The following is a 20,268-nucleotide window of genomic DNA, read 5'->3' on the forward strand; positions in this document are numbered from 1 at the left end:
ATGGATTCAAATTCTATCATCCTCTTGTAGTCTCCAAATGTAATAATAAAGAAAAAAAAGTTTTTGCTATCTAAATATTATGGGTAGATGCATATTTAATCATCAAATTTCATTAAGTTTTCATTTTAGTCATTGCAATAAAAAAATTCTCACATATAGCACATTATTAGATAGTTTTCCCGTTTTAGTCTCTCAACTTTAGTAATTTTCATTTTGGTCACTCATCGTTAATTGGGCTAACGACAATGTTACTATACACTCATTTTTTAGTCACCCAATTTTAGTAAATTTATCATTGTGGTCATTTATTTTAAAAAAAAAAATTAATTTTATTTTTTCAAAAGAAAAGAAAAGAGTTTTTATAGCGAATTGAGAAAAATCTGTATTTTACTGAGAAAATGGTTTAGGGTTTAGTAAGTCAGTGTGAAATAAAATCTATACCCATTTCAACTTTCAAAAACTCACTTTATAACCCAATGAAAGATGTTTTCGCTATCTCCAGTTTATGGATTTGGATCAAAATTAAGCATAATTAATATTAATATATTTTTTATTTTCTCAAACTCGTTAGACCCAAAATATGAGTCTAAAATTTTATGCAAGTTTATCCGTATTTGTAAATTATTAACCTAAATTCATTTTAAACTCACTCATATATTTTTTATTTTTAAAATCACATTTATATTATTTTTAATTTAATATATTTTTATATATTAAAATTTTATATATAAGCAACTTAATATTTCTTTTAATATGTTTAAATTATAGTATTAAATATTATTTTATATTTATGCCTCATTTGATTACTACTGTAATAACACTAGGAAGCTGCTTATTTATAAAGTATGTGTTATAATAGTTCTACATAAATAAAAATGTGTTCAATACAAATTTAAAATCGATATTAGATAGATAGGTAATAACTCTTGTAAAAAATAAGACCGCTTAATATAAGTGGAAAATTTACCTTCTATGTGCTACAAGAAATCGTAGGTATGGGTAAATATTATCAATTGATTTAGTTTAATACTAACTCATATAATAAAATGTGTGAAAATAATACTCCTACCAAATGTATTTATGTATTGTAAATTACATAATAGAATATATTAGAAACTTAGAAAATGGATAGAGCCAGGCTCAGGCCTTTAATGCTTGAGCCTAAGCCCGCCTTGCATATTAAAGCGGGCCCATTTATTTTATCCATGACCATTTTCGAGCTTAATATTTTTACTTAAACCCTCTCAAATTTCAAATAAGTTTTTAGGCTTAGGTGGATAACTCGACCCTAGATTAAATGACCCTATAGTTACCAATGTAAAAGCTCTCTCATAAATTTTGTTCAAAAAAAAAAAAAAGCTCTCTCATAAAGCTCAAAGGTTTAGATTTACCCCCAGTTGGTTTTTTAAATTAACAAATAAAAGTTGTTCCTAAATACGGATTGTTTTGATCAAGTTCAAATATCAATCTTTTTTAATATAATTATTTTTCATAGAAGTTGTTCTAAACAAAAGTAATTTGTCGTGATACTTTTTTTGAAAAGAGTGTTTTAAACAATGACTAATCTTGAAAAATAATTGTTGTTTATAACAGTACTTATTTAAAGCAATACTTGTTTTTAATTTTAGTTGTTCTCAAATAACAGTTATATTGAATTACAATTATTCTGAATCAAAGCCCTATTCTAAACATGGTTGTTTCGAATGTAATTATTCTCAAAAAAAATATTTTAAATAACAACTATTTTAAACAAGATTGTAGGAGTTATTCTTTTGGACACGAGCGAATGGGGAGGCATGGGCCTTATCCCCTTCCTCAAATGGAAAATTGTAGCTCCAAGTCACTCAAATTTTATAAAATCTTAAAATAATATGTGATAAAATTATAATATAGTCTCTAAAAATGTTAAATTTTCAATTTAATCATTTTAAAACCAAGCCAACTAAGAAATTGATGATTGGTCTATTCCATCTAGCCCACTTGTTGGAACCTTTATGTAAAATCAAATAAATCAAAATTTTAACTTCAATATCACTTCTAACAAGGGGTGAAGCGACAAAACTTTTTTAGGACTTAGATGAAATTTTAATTTTAAAGAGGGTTAAAATATAATTTTATTTTTATTAATTTAAAATTTTAAAAAGTTAAAAACTTAAATAAAAATTTTTCATTTTAGGGTCCCACCCCTAGATTCCCCTTATGCTTTTAACAAAACACAATTGAAACTTCGTATAATCACTTTCTTCCTTAATTAAAGAAGATGGGTGACTAGCTTTTTTTTTTATATCTACCTCCTTTATTAGTATACCCAATTAATTAGAAGTATAATGTGAAATTAAAGGATTTTATTTTTTATATAATCTGGATTATATAAATAATAAAAAATAAAAATAATTTTACAATTTTATAGATAATTATTTAAATTATTGCTATACTCTTTAATACAAAAATAATAATTATTGCTAAATTAAATTTAAATAATAAAATATTAGCATATAAAATGTATACATAATTACTGACTAAATTATAAAAATATAAAAACATAAGTATACTTTTCGCTAATCAAATTTCCTTTCTTTAATTACAACACTTCACATCCACTAATTACTTATACGGATCTTTCTTTTCTTTTCTTCAGTAAATAATTATTTATTCCAATGCCAAAAAGTATTCATAATTTATAATTACAACATTTCACTTTCTACTAATATATTTTTCTTTCTTATTAATAATTATGTTGATGATATTTTATATTTATTAGATTATTACATACTCATTATATGGGTGAAAAATAAAATTATATATATATATATATATATATATATATAGAAAGATAAAACATCATCAAAATAATATAATTTACTCAGTAAAGTAAATGTATCTTAGTTATTACAGATTTAAGTAGTGGCAGATGGGGACTAGCAAGATCTCGTCCGTCTTAAAATAAAAATTTTCTATTTAGGTAGTTTATAATTTATAAAATTTTAAATTAAAAATTGTAAAATTTTATTTTGACCCTCTAAAATGATAAAAAATTGATTTAATTCTTTAAAAATTATAAAGATATAAACTGCTAAAATGGTGAAATTATAGTAAAAATATTTAATTTAATTCCGTCGCCCCAAAAAATTTTTCTGGCTTAAGCTACTAAATTTAAGTTGATGTTCGATTGACTCGTGATATCAACTTAATGAAGGACTCAATATATTATATAAATATAAATTTTAATAAAATTAATTATATAAATTTTAACATATTCGTATATTGATATTATATATATTATTTTTCATATCATATTTTCATGTTGTGCTTTAGTTAATAATTTGAATTATATAAAACATGAGATATATTTTAGTATATTAAAATAATTCTTCGTTAATAATTATTTATTATAACATCAATAAATAATAAATACTTTTAACCGGTTTACCCAATTTAATAATTTTAAAAGAAAACAGAAAAAAAAAAGGAAGAAGAAGAACAATTGCGGCACCTGCTTTTAGATAATTGCAATTTTAGCTCTTGACAATTATTAATTATCTAATTTAGTTTTTTAACCTTTTAATTGATGAAAAATTACATTATGATGTCTTCAAAAATAATAATTTAATTTAAGCATTTTATAAAAAGAATTTAAATTTTACCACTTGAAATTTTATAATTTTGTGATAGCCCTTTAAGAAAAATTTATAACTTTATCCCAAACCTATACAATGAGGAAATTATCACTTTAGTATATGAATATGAAGTCACATCATCAAATATCAACTATGAACTATGAAGTCATACTAAAAACAGTAATACATTAAAAGAAAAAGAAAATCTAAAATATTTTCTAAAAGCATCATAAACTTCTATAAAATATTCTAAAAACATCAAATACGTAGGTTTAAGTCTTACTGAAATGTATTATTTTCTCAATTTATTAGTTATAAAAGAGTAGTGATTAAAACTTATAATAGGATTATACAAAAATCTAGTAACTAAAGCCTTCTTTAATAGACCTTTGAAAGAACTAAAATTAATAATTTTAATGATATAATGCTTTAAACATATTTATTAATATATAATAAAATGATAGAAATATGGCTACCAAAATCTCTTTGCACCACAAAAGATCACAAAAGCCTTATCTTATCTAAGTATAGTCTAGAAGGTTCTGTAATATCTTTATTATGTTCATATTTCTTACCAAATTATAGAGTTTGCCTTAGAGGTAATCATGGTCTTTGACTAAGGACTTCTACTTCTAACCTTGTTTTTAGAAGGTTTTTTTCCTTTACGCTTCTACCAACAATTGTGTTTTCAACATCACTTCAATAGTCCTTATTTTATAATTAGCTGATAATTGGGGGATTAACGATGTAATTTATTTAAAATATATTTGAAGAATAATGACCTAACAGTTTACGATAATGTAGTTTTCTAGTTAATAGAGTTATCAAATCATAATTTTTGAAATTAAATAATAAAATTATAAATTTAATGATATTTGAATGACCATAAATGTAATTTACCTGATATTTACTTTCTTCCTTTTTTCTCCTTATCAATTGAAGCATGTATCGATAAGAAAGTTTTCTTTTTATCTCTTAAGATATGTACTGGAACGAGTTCAGTAATTAATCTTTCGCATTCTGTAGACTCATTAAGAGAGTAGATACTGGAAACAAGTTTTAAAGCTGTTTCATACTCAGGATAAAAATCGAACGGTCGACTATTAGTTAAAGTAGAAGAGACCCTTGCCCCACTTGCCTTCCGTGATTTGAATTCGATTTTTAAATAAGAGAGAAATAATTGTTGTAATCTTTGCAACAGTTAATTTAGTGACAGGTGTAAAACTTAGTCTTAAATTATTGTAATTTAATTGCTGACGTGTATAATTTTTGAATAATTTTAAAAAAAGGCTGCCTTGTTTAATAAGGGATATTTTGTCAAATTAAAAGGAAAAACTTCTATTAGATGGGGTTGAACAGTGGGTAAGTACTATTCGCTATTGCTACTGTTTCAATTCTATAATAATAAATTTAATATATTTTTTATTAATTTAATTTTTATTTTTAGTTAAATTTGATCTTCAATTTTTAAAAGAGTAAGATTTGACTATCATTTTTTTTAAAATTGATTTTGACCATTAACTTTTAAAAGAGTAAAAAACTAATTAAAACATTAAATTTTTAAACACAGTAGCTCAAATAGTAATCCAGGTGTACTTCATGCTTTTTATTTTTCAATCTTTTATGGCCTTTCTATATTTTATATTTTATATTTTTTAAATTTTAAATTTTTAATATTTTATAATTTTTAAAATATTTGTTAACATGACATTGTTAGCATGAAGTGCATATGAACTACCACGTGAGTTAACATACAAACATCGTTAAAAATTAAAAATTTTATTTATATAGATTTTCGTTAATTTAAAGTATTGATTGAAATATCTAAAATGTAAATGAAAAAGCATTTGATAAAGAGTTAAAATTTTATTTATTTATATGCTAAGCTAAATAAACGGACATAAATAAAATTTTAATACTTATTTATTAAAAATTATATTTAGATTTTTAATTAAATTAATTTTGAATTGGATTTTTAGTTTGAATTTTCTGCTCTTTATAAAAGTTGAAAAAATATCTGAAGTCCAAAAAGATGAAGACAGAAATAATTGTTGTAATCTTGCTGCGGTTGGTTTAATGACACGTGTAAGGCTTAATCTTAGATAGTTGTAATTTGGTTGCTGACATGTATAATTAGTAAATTGTTTTTTTTGGATAATTGTGTATAAAATACATTGATAAATATAAAGGTGAAAAAAGGTTGCCTTGATCGATTGAGTTCTAATTCGGTTGACATTAATATTATTGTTAGTGTAGGAGAATATAAGTTCGAGTGCGTTAAAAGCGTATTATTCTCTTTTATAAAAATTAAAACAACGATTCAATTATTGAAATCATAAATAAACACAATATTCGACCGATAATTTATGAACAATTCAATTTATGTTCATTCATGAATAATATTTTGAGGTTCGTTTATTAAACAAATTGAATAAGAATAAAACTTGTTTATGCTCGTATAATGTTCATTTAATAAATTATTTAAAACTCGTTCATTATTCGATTAGTATATATATATTAATGAAATTATTAATTTTGTGTGCCTATTTTCTTTATTTATAGTATAATTATTAATATTTATATTTTATACTTTATATCTAAAATTAAGATATATATTTATTGTTTGTTCGTTTATTGTTTATGAACATATTTATTTAACATAAAACAATAAATATGTACACACGTAATTTTAAATAAATGAACACAAACACGACTTTGAGATTCTTAACAAACATGAATAAACTGAGCACAAACAAACTTAAAATAAACAAATGAACATGAACAAAAACTTATTTTCTCACGTTCGATTCATTTACAACCCCAAAAATGTTACAAATATTAAAAAATAACCTTTAAATATATTAAACATCACATTTAAAACATAACTAATATGGTTTCCACTCACGCTTCAAGTTGGGTTAAGTATTTATTTTATAGAGTAAAAATTTGAAAGTTACAATTTGTTCAAAGTTGTTGTACTCTTCGTATATTTGAAATTTAATCTACATATTGTTAAAATTCTTTTGTTAAAGAAAAACTCACTTGGTATCCATGTAAGAAAACAATAACATTGTAACGAAGCTAAATTTAATAAAGAATTTTAACGGTGCTAACAATTCTTAAAATTCTCATCACCATTTTAATTAGAATAAAGTATTCAAACTAACTAATGGCATTATAAAATTAAGATAAATTACATCAAAATTAAAATAAATAGATTAAATCTCAAATTTGAGTAAAATATAAAAATTAAATTGAAATTTAACCATTTTATAATCTTAAAAAAGTAGAGGATTGGAATTGTAATTGACCCATCATATATTCTCTAAAAAATGTGGAAGACCTTAGGCTATTGATTAAGCTTTTAACTACATTTAAATTTAAAAAAAAGAAGTTGGATTCCTTATTAAAACCATCACCTTTCTAGACAGGGATACAAGAGTGATACCATTTAATGAGCAATACTTCTCTTGAACCTTTTTCCCCTTCTTTTGTCCTAATTTAATTTCCTAAACTATACTTCACATGTTAAAAGTACTTTATAGCTAATATAGTATATAAGGGTTACACAACCTCTCTTAATACGAAATCCCACTTTTGAAGATATGTCGATGTTAAAAAATAGATAAATAAACACATAAAAATTTACGTGAAAAACTCTCAAATCGAAGAAAAATCGTAATTATTGTGAAAGATAAAGAGAAATCACTATATGAAACCAAAACAAATATTTAACTATACCCGTCAAACACTCTAATTTTTTTTTTTGAAAAGGCAAAATACAATGCTTAATACTTGACTTTATGCAATTTTAAACCAAATACTCGAGTTCGTTATATAATCTTGGAAACAAGATTAACAACAGGGGGCTAGCAAGAGCTCCGCCCCTAAATTGGAATTTTAAAATATGACCTCCCAAAGATATAAATTATTAAAATAGAAAAATTATATTTTAACTCTCATAAAACTATACAATTTAATTCTGAGTCCCGATAAATTTTTGTAACTTTCCTTATTTTCTTTCTTCCTACATTTTCAATCTGACCTCAAATGTATTGTGCTTCATTAATAATTAATTTTATTTAAGGCTAATAGACTTTAATGCAGTGTTATTCAAAATGAAGTGGCTACAAGTGATTCAATTAACAACAGTTAAGGTAGTGAGTAATTTTCTTAGTATCAGTCAAATTACCTGCATGCAATCAATGTGTGGTATCCAATCTTAAGCAATTTGGTGAACCATATAAAACTGAACTTCGCTACAACTTTTTTTAATGTCTACTTTAATCATGTCATGCAATCTAGTGACTAGCAAGTACATCATATGCCTTACTTGGTACCATGAAACACTGTTTACGTTTTACGATTTATAAAGATTATTGTCAAAGTTCCTCTAATCAATGTCATTTTAGAGATTTGAATTTGAATTCTCTCCATAGAACTTAAAAAGTGTAATTTCACTCATCATTATGATGAAAAGCAATGTTCCTGTAAAAAGATAAAATTTATTATAGGGACAAAATTACTTTTTTTTATTATTTATACATTTTCCTTATGTTTATAACATTTTTTTACTAGAAAATTATAAAAGTTATTTAATTTTAATTTCATTTTGAATACTATCGAATTAGATTTTAAATTATATTCTATTTGTTAACAATAAACTAACTTTTTTAAAATAATAAATATAAATTTTATTTTATTGAGATAATTTTGAAATTTACTTTAAATTTCGATGTAATGTAAGAGCACGTAGATTCGAGTTCGTTGAAACATATTATCTTTCTATTTATATAAGTTGATAAGGAAATATGAGTAATTCTAGACATAAAAAAAATTAACTAGCAAAATACTTAATGAATCAACCCTCACATTCTTAGGGACGACATCACATAGAAATGAAACTAAAATCTCCTCATAAAAGAAATATCAAATACCTATAAAGATTATAACCATATTAACTATAAACACTAAAAGAACACACACACACACACATCCACTATATAAAGAAGCCAGAAGCCCCCCACTTTCTCACAATTCCAGCACTTGAACTACATCCCATCATTATTCTCTTCTCCCATAATCCAATTCAAAGGTTTGAAAAGCTTTCAACAAATGTAAATGAGCAACATTTTGTGTGATGATCATATCATATGATAGCTTTTTGTGTTTTGCAGAGATGAAGGGCAATGATAAAAATGGCCTGAAAAAAGGGCCATGGACACCTGAGGAAGACAGGATTCTTGTAGATTACATTCAGAAACATGGTCATAGCAAATGGAAATCAGTACCAGCTTTAGCTGGTTTAAACAGGTGTGGAAAAAGTTGCAGGCTTCGATGGACTAATTATTTGAGACCTAATATTAAGAGAGGCAATTTCTCTAGTGAAGAAGAGCAACTCATCATTGATCTTCATGCACTTATGGGCAACAAGTAACCTCTCTTTACTTATTACTTTTTTGGGTCTAATTTTACTACTAGTCTCGTATTTTATGTGAGTTGTGAGTTTAGTCCCTAAGCTCCAATTCGGTTTAGTCTTTGTATTTTTAAAATTTTGAATATTTAGTTCTTCCTCAAATGTTAGTTGTTGAATTCAGTAATTTATCGGCTACCATTTGGGTAACGATTGGAATTTTAAAATTAGAAAAACACAAGGACTAAAAATGATCATATTAGAATTTAAGGATAAAATTTAAAAACCACACATAGTATAAGAAGTTAAGAACTAATATAACCTTCCCTTTTTTTACACTTATCTATCCATTATCCCTGCATGCGTGTATAAAATGGTTAATTGCACTAAACATTCTTAAATTATCTCTAAATTTTAAATTGATCTCTAAACTTTAAAATATTCTAATTTAGTCCTTAAAATTTTAGTATTGTATCTAGGGGTAAATCTAGAAATTCTTTTAGGGGTCAAATTTTAATTATAAATTTTTGAGAAGTCAAAACATAATTTTATCATTTATTAAAGGACTAGTTTTTTTCATTATTTATGAGGGGACTAAATAGAGAATATTCCATTTAGGGGCTCTTGCCTTCCCCTTTTAATGTCACACCTAATTGTATATTTAAATCCTTACAGCTACACCTATCATGTGCCAGTCAATCCAGCCCAAAGACTCACCTGAAAAGTGAGAGGACTTGAGTAAAAAAATAAACTCGTTTTCTAAATAGGTCAGGCTTCGAGTAAAAAAACGGGACACCCTTTCAAGTCAACAAATGTTTATGAGATACCAATTTTGGGCGTCGCGAGGGTGCTAATACCTTCCTCGCGCGTAACTGACTCCCGAACCCCAATTTTTCTCTGAACTTTCACGTAGACCTAAATTTGGCCTTCTTTTTGTTTTAAAATAATTTTATTAGGTGTCCGATCACACTTATAAAAAAGGATCGGTGGCGACTCCCTTTGCTAATAAAATCAAAAGTTGGTTTTCAAATGTTTAATAAATCGCCACAACTAGCGACCAAGCAAAACTAAATTTTTTTTACGTCGCTACAGTTGGCGACTCCACTGGGGACCTCCATTTTTGAGAGTCGAGTTGAATTAAACGCGTGTTGTCAAAATTTTCAAATTTCCGTGTTCAAATTAATATTTAATCATGATCCTTAAGTTTTGTTTTCGAAAAAATCATACATACGTATCTCCTAATTTGTTTTATCTTTCGTTTTAGTTTTGTAGTTTTAAAATAAATGGAAGGATTGCAAGTTTCTCCCACACACCGTGCACCTGCATTTTGCATAACATAAGCTCTCTACCCGGGCTCTGTCCGTTTAAGTGAAAGTAAACGCTATGCCTTCGTGAGTTAACTCGTCCCTCCATGCAAGCTAGTGAATACTTTCGGGTTACATATGACTTATGCTTTCGTGAGTTAACTTGTCCCTCCGCATAGGCATAAGTAAATGTAATCCCTCGAATTGAACTCGTGAGCCTGTGATGGGTTATGACCGAGGCTTCGTGCTAATCTTAGCAGATGATAGTACGAGCAATTCGAGTACCTGTCTAGAATCAAAACCGCATATAGTGAACCATAAGAGCCACCAAACTAGAGCCATGCCGAACCTCCACTCGTTTAGTAGTCACCGAAATAAGTACACGGGAAAAGCACATCTTACCTTCTATTTCTTTTACATTTGTGCTTTCTAAGCAAGGGAATCGAGTCCACTGGACCAAGTAGCTTAATTTGTTAGATTTTCCACATTTTTTCTCTGTTTATATGTGTTGCGCTAACCAAGGTCGTTTGTCTGTATTTTTATTTTTCATCATGCATCGAAGGCATCTTGTTAGGAAGGTGTTGATTAGAGATTGGTTGCCAAAAACGGGTTTTTAATGGATGAGTCAATTATACGAGTGACCGAAACGTTGTGTAATACTCCTTTGATTAAGGAAATGCCTAAATAGGGGCTATCTTGAAATTAACACCAAATTTTTGACATTCATGACTAACATTCATTTGACATTCATGCATTCATTCATACATTGCATATCCCATACTCAGTCGGTGAAGATAAAATATATAATTCGCAGTTGTAATACCACAAGACTGGAACCACGTCATCCGTATAAAACGCGCCGACAAGCTAGAGTAATGGAGGTTGAATTTAATGAGAGAATTGAAAGGATGGAAAGGGCTCAAAAGGAATTACAAGAGCAACTGGCCAAATTGCAACAAGAAACAAGAGACCTAATGGTGAGATCTCGAGAGGAATCACTCGAGCAAAGAGATCAGATGGCCAAAATGATGGAGATGATGACAACTTTGGTCAAAGGAAAAGGACCCGTGCAGAACCCCGATGTTATGGAACCTCAGTCAAGAATTCACCACGATCAGGATCCACTCTATCCCCCGGGATTCACTCCACCACCGCATATACAACACAAAGAGGGTATACTCAAGGGAACCCACGGTCTTGGAACAACGACCTATGCCACCTGCTCCACCCACTAACTGGGCAAGGAATATTAGTGTCGAACCCAGGGGCAAGCCTGCGATCCACTAGTTCGGATCCTGGACGACCAACAGAGGTAGCCAAGTTGAAATTGGATAATCATGATGCAAAATATAGAAGTCTAGAGGAAAGACTCAAATCAATAGAAGGCACTGAAGTCTTCTCCGCACTAGATGCCAAAGAACTCAGTTTGGTACCTGATCTAATCTTGCCTCCGAAATTCAAGGCGCCTGATTTTGAAAAGTATGATGGGACAAGGTGCCCAAAAGCACATCTTATCATGTTCTGTCAAAAAATGACCGGTTATGTGAACGAGGATAAGCTACTTATACATTGCTTTCAAGATAGTCTAACAGGGTCAGCTCTTCGGTGGTACAACCAACTCAGTAGAGAAAAGATTCGATCCTGGAAGGACTTGGCATCAGCATTTTGCGAGCAGTACAAGCATGTGTCGGATATGGTGCCAGACCGGATGACCTTGCAAATGATGGAGAAAAACCATCGAAACCTTGACGGTAGATGAGAGATGGAGAGACGTCTCGGCCCGAGTGGAACCCCCACTAACAAAAACGGAGATAACCGTTCTCTTTATCAACACCTTAAAGGCGTCATTTTATGACAAATTAGTGGGAAGTGCCACGAAAGAGTTTGCGGATATTGTAATATCTGGTGAGCTCATAGAGAATGCCGTCAAGAGCGGTAAAATGGAAGGCTCAGAAGGTTAAAAAAGGGCAGCACCTATGAAGAAGAAAGAACCAGAAGCCCACATGGTGGGAATGGGAAGCCGTTATGCCTCTAATCCATATCCGAACCAACCCCGACCTCGAAATTATCCTCCTCCAAATTTCTATTATCTCCCTCAAAACCCTTACTACCAAGCACCACCTCCTTCCTATCCCGTTTACGCCACGAACAACCAAAGACCCATCACCTCATTCCCACAAAACACTATACCCGCTCAAAGCCAACCCAGAAATGAACCAAGACCAGCAAGGCCTAATCCCAAGAGACCGCAGTTTACTCCCATCCTTGTGTTGTATGGGGAATTGTACCCAAAACTTTTGGAGAAACAGTTAATATCCCCCCATTACATGGCACCCCTTAAACCTCTATACCCAAAATGGTACGATCCAAACGCTAGTTGTACATACCATGCTGGGAATCAGGGGCATTCTACGGAGAACTGTCTTGCCTTCAAAAGGAGAGTTCAAGGACTCATTGATGCGGGCATTTTGTGATTTGATGGTACTGGCGGTACAACCGGGAATCCATTCCCAAACCACACCGAAGGGGATGTGAGCGCAGTAGGAGAAGAAAACAAACGGCAAAGTAGAAGATGGGTTTCTGAAATAAGAACACCTCTGCAGAAAATCTGGGAGGTACTAGTTGAAAAAGAGTTGCTCTATCGTCTTGACGGAGTATTCGAAGGAAAAGATGCAAAAGGTCACAGTTTTTGTGAGTTCCATGGCGTTGAAGGGCACGACATTTAGTCCTGCGATGAGTTCAGAGGATTACTGCAAAGTATGATGGATAACAAGGAGATTGGGATCTTTTATAAAAGCGAGGAGGCCGATAGAGGAGAAATATGCGCTTCTGACAATCAATCATCAGGTTTCCCACATAGCGCCGACCGACCGTTAATAATTTATTATGACGCTAAGAAAGAGCCGGTGAAGCCAAAAATGATAATCGAAGTACCATCTCCTTTCCCTTATAAGAATAATAAAACAGTATCGTGGAGATACGATGTTAATATTTTCACACTGGAAGTTGGAAATTTCAAAGCCATAACTGAAGATGTGGGAGAGGTAGGTCATTTTACCGAAGTGGACGGTGCTATTCTAAAGAAATTATACAGAATGTGCTCATCGACAATGGATCGACACTCAATGTCATGCCTTTAGCCACACTTTCCAGGATTCCGATGGATTTGTCCTATCTAAGGCCTTGCCATTCTACAGTAAGGGCATTCGATGGAACAAAACAAGAAGTTATGGGAAAAATTGAGATCCCTTTAGAAGTGGGTCCCTACATATACGATGTTGAGTTTCAAGTCATGGACATTACACCATCATACAATTGTCTCTTGGGAAGACCTTGGATTCATTCTGCTGGAGCGGTCCCATCATCCCTTCATCAAAAGGTGAAATTCATCATGGATGGCTGTTTGGTCACTGTCGAGGGAGAAGAAGACATTGTAGCATCTATTTCTGCCGACGCACCATATATTGAAGTGAGTAAAGATGCTATGGAATGTTCTTTCCGATCTGTTGAATTTGTCAATGCCACATTTGTCGCTGAGGGAAACAGAATTCCCGAGCCAAAACTGTCGAGAAATACCAAGATGGGTGTCAAGTTGACTGTAGGAAAGGGAGCCCGAGCAAGGAAAGGTTTGGGAAGGTACCTGCAAGGAATAGTCAGGGCCCTAAAGCCAGTGCACCACAAGGCCCGATACGGTTTGGGGTTCCAGTCGGACATGCGTCAAAGAAGAAAACAGTGGAAGAAGGATCAGGAAAGAAGGATCACGAGAACTTTGGGCCGAGAAATAGAATGGGAGCCCATAACTTACCCTCCTTTGTCAAAAACATTTACATCTGCAGGAATGATATACCCCAGACAGGATAATATACAAAGCACGCTGTTATTAATTGAAAGGGGTCTTTAGAATGTCAGTATAAATGTCATTGACAAAGAAGCTAACGCAAGTAAAGACGTCTCAAGGATACGCCTTTGTCCCCAGGTTTCAAGTTGAACAATTGACCGCCGAGGATCTTCTTGTAGTTTATAAGTCTTCAGAGTAATGCTCAAACGTTAACATTCTGTTATGTCCTTAGATATAATAAAATTCTTTTGTAAGAGCCTGCATTCGCTCTTTATCATTCAAATGAATATCAATGAAGATGCATTTCGTCATAATCTTTCACATTATCACTAATTTCATAATCATTTTCTCATGTCATAGCCAATCCTTACATTTGCCTCATCCCATGCCATAACATTTCGTTTGTTGGTTTCAATACTTGGATGCCCCTCTATAGTTCCTTTTTCCATTCAACTTTCAGGTGCTCAGATGTCAACAGCATGAACAAACCCATTACAAGTCCTGAAATCGATTTTGAGAAGGCTGTTTGTTTAGGAGAATTCGAAGCCGAAGAAAACGCTGAAGACTATGTCTCGTCTCCTGATTTGCTAAGAATGGTGGAACAAGAGGATAAACAGATTTTGCCTCATCAAGAATCTGTTGAAACAATAAATCTGGGGCCCGAAAAAGGAGGCAAGAAGTGAAGATTGGGACTTCTATTTCGAGGGCACAGGCATAATTTGATTGCTTTGCTCCATGAATACAAAGATGTATTCGCATGGTCATATCGAGACATGCGAGATTGGATGAAGATGTAGCGGTCCATAAGCTCCCATTAAAGCCAGAATGCAAGCCTATTCAACAAAAGCTAAGACGGATGAGGCCTGAGATGTTGTTGAAGATAAAAGAGGAAGTCAAGAAGCAATTTGATGCTGGCTTCCTACAAGCCTCCAAATATCCAGAATGGGTGGCTAACATAGTCCCGGTACCAAAGAAAGACGACAAAGTACGAATGTGCATGGATTATCGTGACCTGAATCGAGCAAGTCCTAAAGATAATTTTCCCTTACCACACATTGATATGTTGGTGGATAACACGGCAAAACATTCATTGTTTTCCTTCATGGATGGATTCTCGGGGTACAATCAGATCAAAATGGCCCCGGAAGATATGGAGAAAACTACCTTCATAACGATGTGGGGAACATTCTGCTATAAGGTGATGCCTTTTGGGTTAAAGAATGCAGGGGTAACATATCAGAGGGCTATGGTGACGTTATTCCATGATATGATGCATAAAGAAATAGAGGTCTATGTCAACGATATGATTGCTAAATCCCGAGGGAAAGAAGAGCATGTAGTGAACCTGAAGAAGTTGTTTGACAGACTGAGAAAGTTCGAGCTAAAGCTCAATCCGGCCAAATGTACGTTTGGAGCTACCTCAGGAAAATTGCTTGGTTTCATTGTCAGCGAGAGAGGTATTGAAGTTGATCCAGATAAAATAAAAGCCATTCAAGAGTTACCATCTCTGCGCACGCAAAAGGAAGTCAGAGGATTTTTAGGGAGATTAAACTACATCGCCCGGTTTATCGCTCAACTTACCGACCAATGCAACCCAATCTTTCGACTCCTTCGAAAACATAATCCCGGAGAATGGAACGAGGAGTGCCAAGTGGCTTTTAACAAGATAAAATAGTATTTGTCTAGTCCTCCAGTACTAGTACCGCCAACTCCGGGAAGACCATTAATTTTGTATCTGACAGTGTTCGAAAATTCAATGGGTTGCGTACTGGGGCAACATGACGAGTCAGGAAAGAAAGAAAAGGCGATCTACTACCTCAGTAAAAAGTTCACTGAATATGAGGCAAAGTATTCATCCATTGAAAAATATTGTTGCGCTCTGGTTTGGGTAGCTCGGAGACTCAGGCAATACATGTTGTATCATACGATATGGTTAATTTCAAAGCTAGATCCAATAAAGTACATGATGGAATCACCTGCACTCTCAGGAAGAATGGCACGGTGGCAGATCTTACTATCAGAGTACAACATCGTCTATGTGAGTCAAAAGTCAATAAAAGGAAGCGTAATAGCTGACTTTTTGGCGACCCGAACAATGGATGAATATGAGCCATTGAGATTTGAATTCCCGGACGAAGATTTGATGTGCATTACAGAAAAAGAATGCGAGTCACCAAAAGAGAAGTCATGGAAGATGAGCTTTGATGGTGCATCAAATGCATTGGGCACGGGTTGGAGCGATCTTAGTATCACTAGAAGGAACCATTACCCACTCACTACCGCCAAAGTTGAACTTCTTACGTACTAATAACATAGCGGAATATGAGGCATGTATCATGGGACTTCGTGCGACTATTGAGCGAAACGTCAAAACTTTAGAGGTATCGGAGACTCACCTTGGTGATTTACCAAATCCGTGGAGATTGGGAAGTGAGAGACTCAAAATTGATTAAGTACAGTGATTTAGTAGCTGAATTGATCAAAGAATTCAAAGAAATAACTTTTCATTACTTCCCGCGAGAAGAAAACCAATTAGATGATACCCTGGCCACCTTGGCTTCAATGTTCAAAGCAAGTAAAGAAGCAAAAATAATGCCCCTCAAAATGAGCATATACGAGGTCCCTGCACACTGTTGTAGCATTAAGAAAGAGGCAGACGGACGACCATAGTTCCATGATATCTTAGAATATATCAAGAATCAAAGGTATCCCGAACAAGCGAATGAGAACGATAAAAGAACAATTAGAAGAATGGCAGCGGGATTTGTTCTTGATGGGGATATCCTGTATAAAAGAGGAAAGGATCAGATGCTTTTGAGATGTGTGGATGATGTTGAAGCCAGAAAAATACTTGAAGAGGTCTATGAGGGAATTTGCGAAACGCATGCCAATGGTTTCAATATGGCCAGAAAGATCATGAGACTCGGTTATTGTTGGCTGATAATGGAAAGTGACTATATCAATTTTGCCAGAAAATGCCACAAATGTCAAATCTACGGCGATAAAATTTATGTAGCCCCTTCACCCCTTCATGTCATGACTTTTCCGTGGCCTTTTTCTATGTGGGGCATGGATGTCATAGGGCCAATTTCTCCAAAAGCTTCAAATGGACATCGATTCATTTTTGTGGTTATCGATTACTTTACAAAATGGATTGAAGCCGCTTCATTTGCCAATGTGTCGAAGATTGCAGTGTGCAAGTTTTTGAAAAAGGAAATCATTTGCCGATATGGTTTGCCTGAAAGAATCATTTCAGATAATGCCATGAATCTGAACAATAAGATGATGGAAGAAGTGTGCGAGCAATTCCAAATAAAGCATCATAACTCCTCGCCCTATCACCCAAAGATGAACGGGGCTGTAGAATCAGCTAACAAAAATATTAAGAAGATCATTGGGAAAATGACTGAGACATATAAAGATTGGCACGAGAAACTACCATTTGCTTTGTATGCATATCGCACATCTGTGCGAACATCTACAGGAGCAACTCCTTTCTCTCTGGTTTATGGAATGGAAGCTGTGCTACCTATTGAGGTTGAGATCCCTTCTTTACGAGTTTTAATGGAATCAAAGATAGAAGAAGCAGAATGGGTACAAGCTCGATATGATCAGCTGAACCTCATTGAAGAATAGCGTCTCAGGGCAATTTGTCACGGCGGATGTACCAAAAAGCAGAATGATCGCACCCATGACAAGAAGGTACGACCAAGAGAATTCCATGAAGGAGAACTCGTCTTGAGAAAAATTCTCCCAATACAAAAAGATCTGCGAGGAAATGGGCACCAAACGGGAAGGACCGTGACGTCGTAAAGAAGGCATTCTCGGGAGGAGCTTTGATCCTTACCGAGATGGATGGGAAAGAGTTGTCGAATCCGGTGAACTCGAGATCTTGTGAAGAAATATTATGCTTAAGATGAAAACCGAAAAGGGCATCTTAAAAAGAAAAAGGATCAAGGCGAAAACCCGAAAAGGGCGTCTTGATTAGTACAAAAAGATTAGGATGAAAACCCAAGAGGGTGTCCTAATGAAACAAACCTGGTGGTCGAACGATCAGTCAAGCAGTGAGGCTACAGTATTTGAAGCATTTCTGAAAGCTCGAAATCTTCTACGCAATAAGCCGCGCTCGAAAAGATTTTTGATTGAGGAACGAGGAAGAGTTCATGTGTTGAATATCTAGAGCATTTGTATCCGTTGAATACGATCCTTTCTTTCTTTTTGACATTTTTTACTCTCATTGTTTAACTTGCTTTGTTTGCCACATTTGAAATAGATGAATATGAAATATCATTTTTGTCCCTATCTGACCTTTTTCATGCATCTCATTATGTGTTTATTTACATGATAAATGGTGAAATGACATACTCTAAAAAAAAGAAATATTAAGCATTAGCTGGATGAAAATTTGATAAGCACAAGAGTCTCAAAGTAAGAACAAAGTTCAATCGGGGGCAAAAGAGTGATATCTGAGAAACGTCGATTACTCGTGAAGCTTGAAGACAAGTATAAGGCCTGAAGAGAAAGTCGAGAATCAAAGCAATGAACACAGATCCTCAACAATCGTGGCTAAATGGACATACGACAAACATGCTTAAGGAGCACTGCATAATCATGTAGGCATAAAAGCATTTAAAACAAACATGTGCACATCATGATAACATCATACATGGCATATCTGGTACTCCAACGAGCAAGAAATCTTGAATGAGAGTCGCACTGAATCAAAGGAAAAGACACCCGAATTCTACCAAAGGACAGGTTTTGGTATTTTGATGTTTTTAATTCATGCTTTTCAAGGAAAATCAACTCATATTGCGAGAGATGAGTTGAGCCTCAAGACACGTTGAGGTATTTTTAATTGTTGTTTTCAAAATCAACTCATATTGCAAGAAGTGAGCCTCGGGGCACGCTGAGGTATTTTTAGTTTTAAATTAACTCATATTGCGAGAGGTGAGTTAAGCCTTTTAATTTTTGTTTTTCAAAATCAACTCATATTGCTAGAGGTGAGTTGAGCCTCGAGAACTGTTGAGGTATTTTCAATTTTGTGTTTTAATTTCAACTCATATTGCGAGAGGTGAGTTGAGCCTCGAGACACGATGAGGTAATCTCAATTTACTTTGTCAAGAATCAACTCATATTGCGAGAGGTGGGTTGAACCTTTTAATTTCTACTTTTTCAAAATTAGCTCATATTACGAGAGGTGAGTTGAGCCTCGAGTCACGCCGAGGTATTTTCAATTTCTGTCTTCATTATTATGTTTTGAAAGAATCAGCTCATATTGCGAGAGGTGAGTTGAGCCTTAGTCACGCCGAGGTATTTTCAATTTCTGTTTTCATTATTATGTTTTGAAAGAATCAACTCAGATTACGAGAGGCGAGTTGAGCCTCAGTCACACGCCGAGGTATTTTCAATTTTCGTTTTCAATTTCGTCTTTCAAAAAAATCAACTCATATTGCGAGAGGTGAGTTGAGCCTCGGGACACGCTTAAGGTAATTTCAATTTCTGTTGTCAAAAAGTCAACTCAGATTGCAGTGGCGAGTTAAGCCTCAGTCACACGCCTGGTATTTTCAATTTTATTTTCAACGCCTTTAAAAAAATCAACTCATATTTCGAGAGGTGAGTTGAGCCTACGACACTGTTGAGGTAATTTCAATTCTGTTGTCAAAAAATCAACTCATATTGCAGTGGCGAGTTGAGCCTCGGGTCACGCCGAGGTATTTTCAATTTTCGTTTTCAATTTACGCCTTTCAAAAAAATCAACTCATATTGTGAGAGGTGAGTTGAGCCTTAGGACACGCTGAGGTAATTTCAATTTCTGTTGTCAAAAAAGTCAACTCGTATTGCGAGCGGCGAGTTGAGCCTCAGGTCACACGCCGAGGTATTTTCAATTTCCGTTTTTCAATTTCTGCCTTTCAAAAAAAAATCGACTCATATTGCAAGAGGTGAGTTGAGCCTTGGCTCACGCGCTGAGCTATTTTCAATTTCTGTCTTTCAAAAAAATCAACTCATATTGTGAGAGGTGAGTTGAGCCTCAGATCACACGCCGAGGTATTTTCAATTTCCGTTTTTCAATTTCTGTCTTTCAAAAAAATCAAC

This window comes from Gossypium arboreum, chromosome 11 (assembly GCF_025698485.1).
Source record: "Gossypium arboreum isolate Shixiya-1 chromosome 11, ASM2569848v2, whole genome shotgun sequence".
Lineage (NCBI taxonomy): Eukaryota > Viridiplantae > Streptophyta > Magnoliopsida > Malvales > Malvaceae > Gossypium > Gossypium arboreum.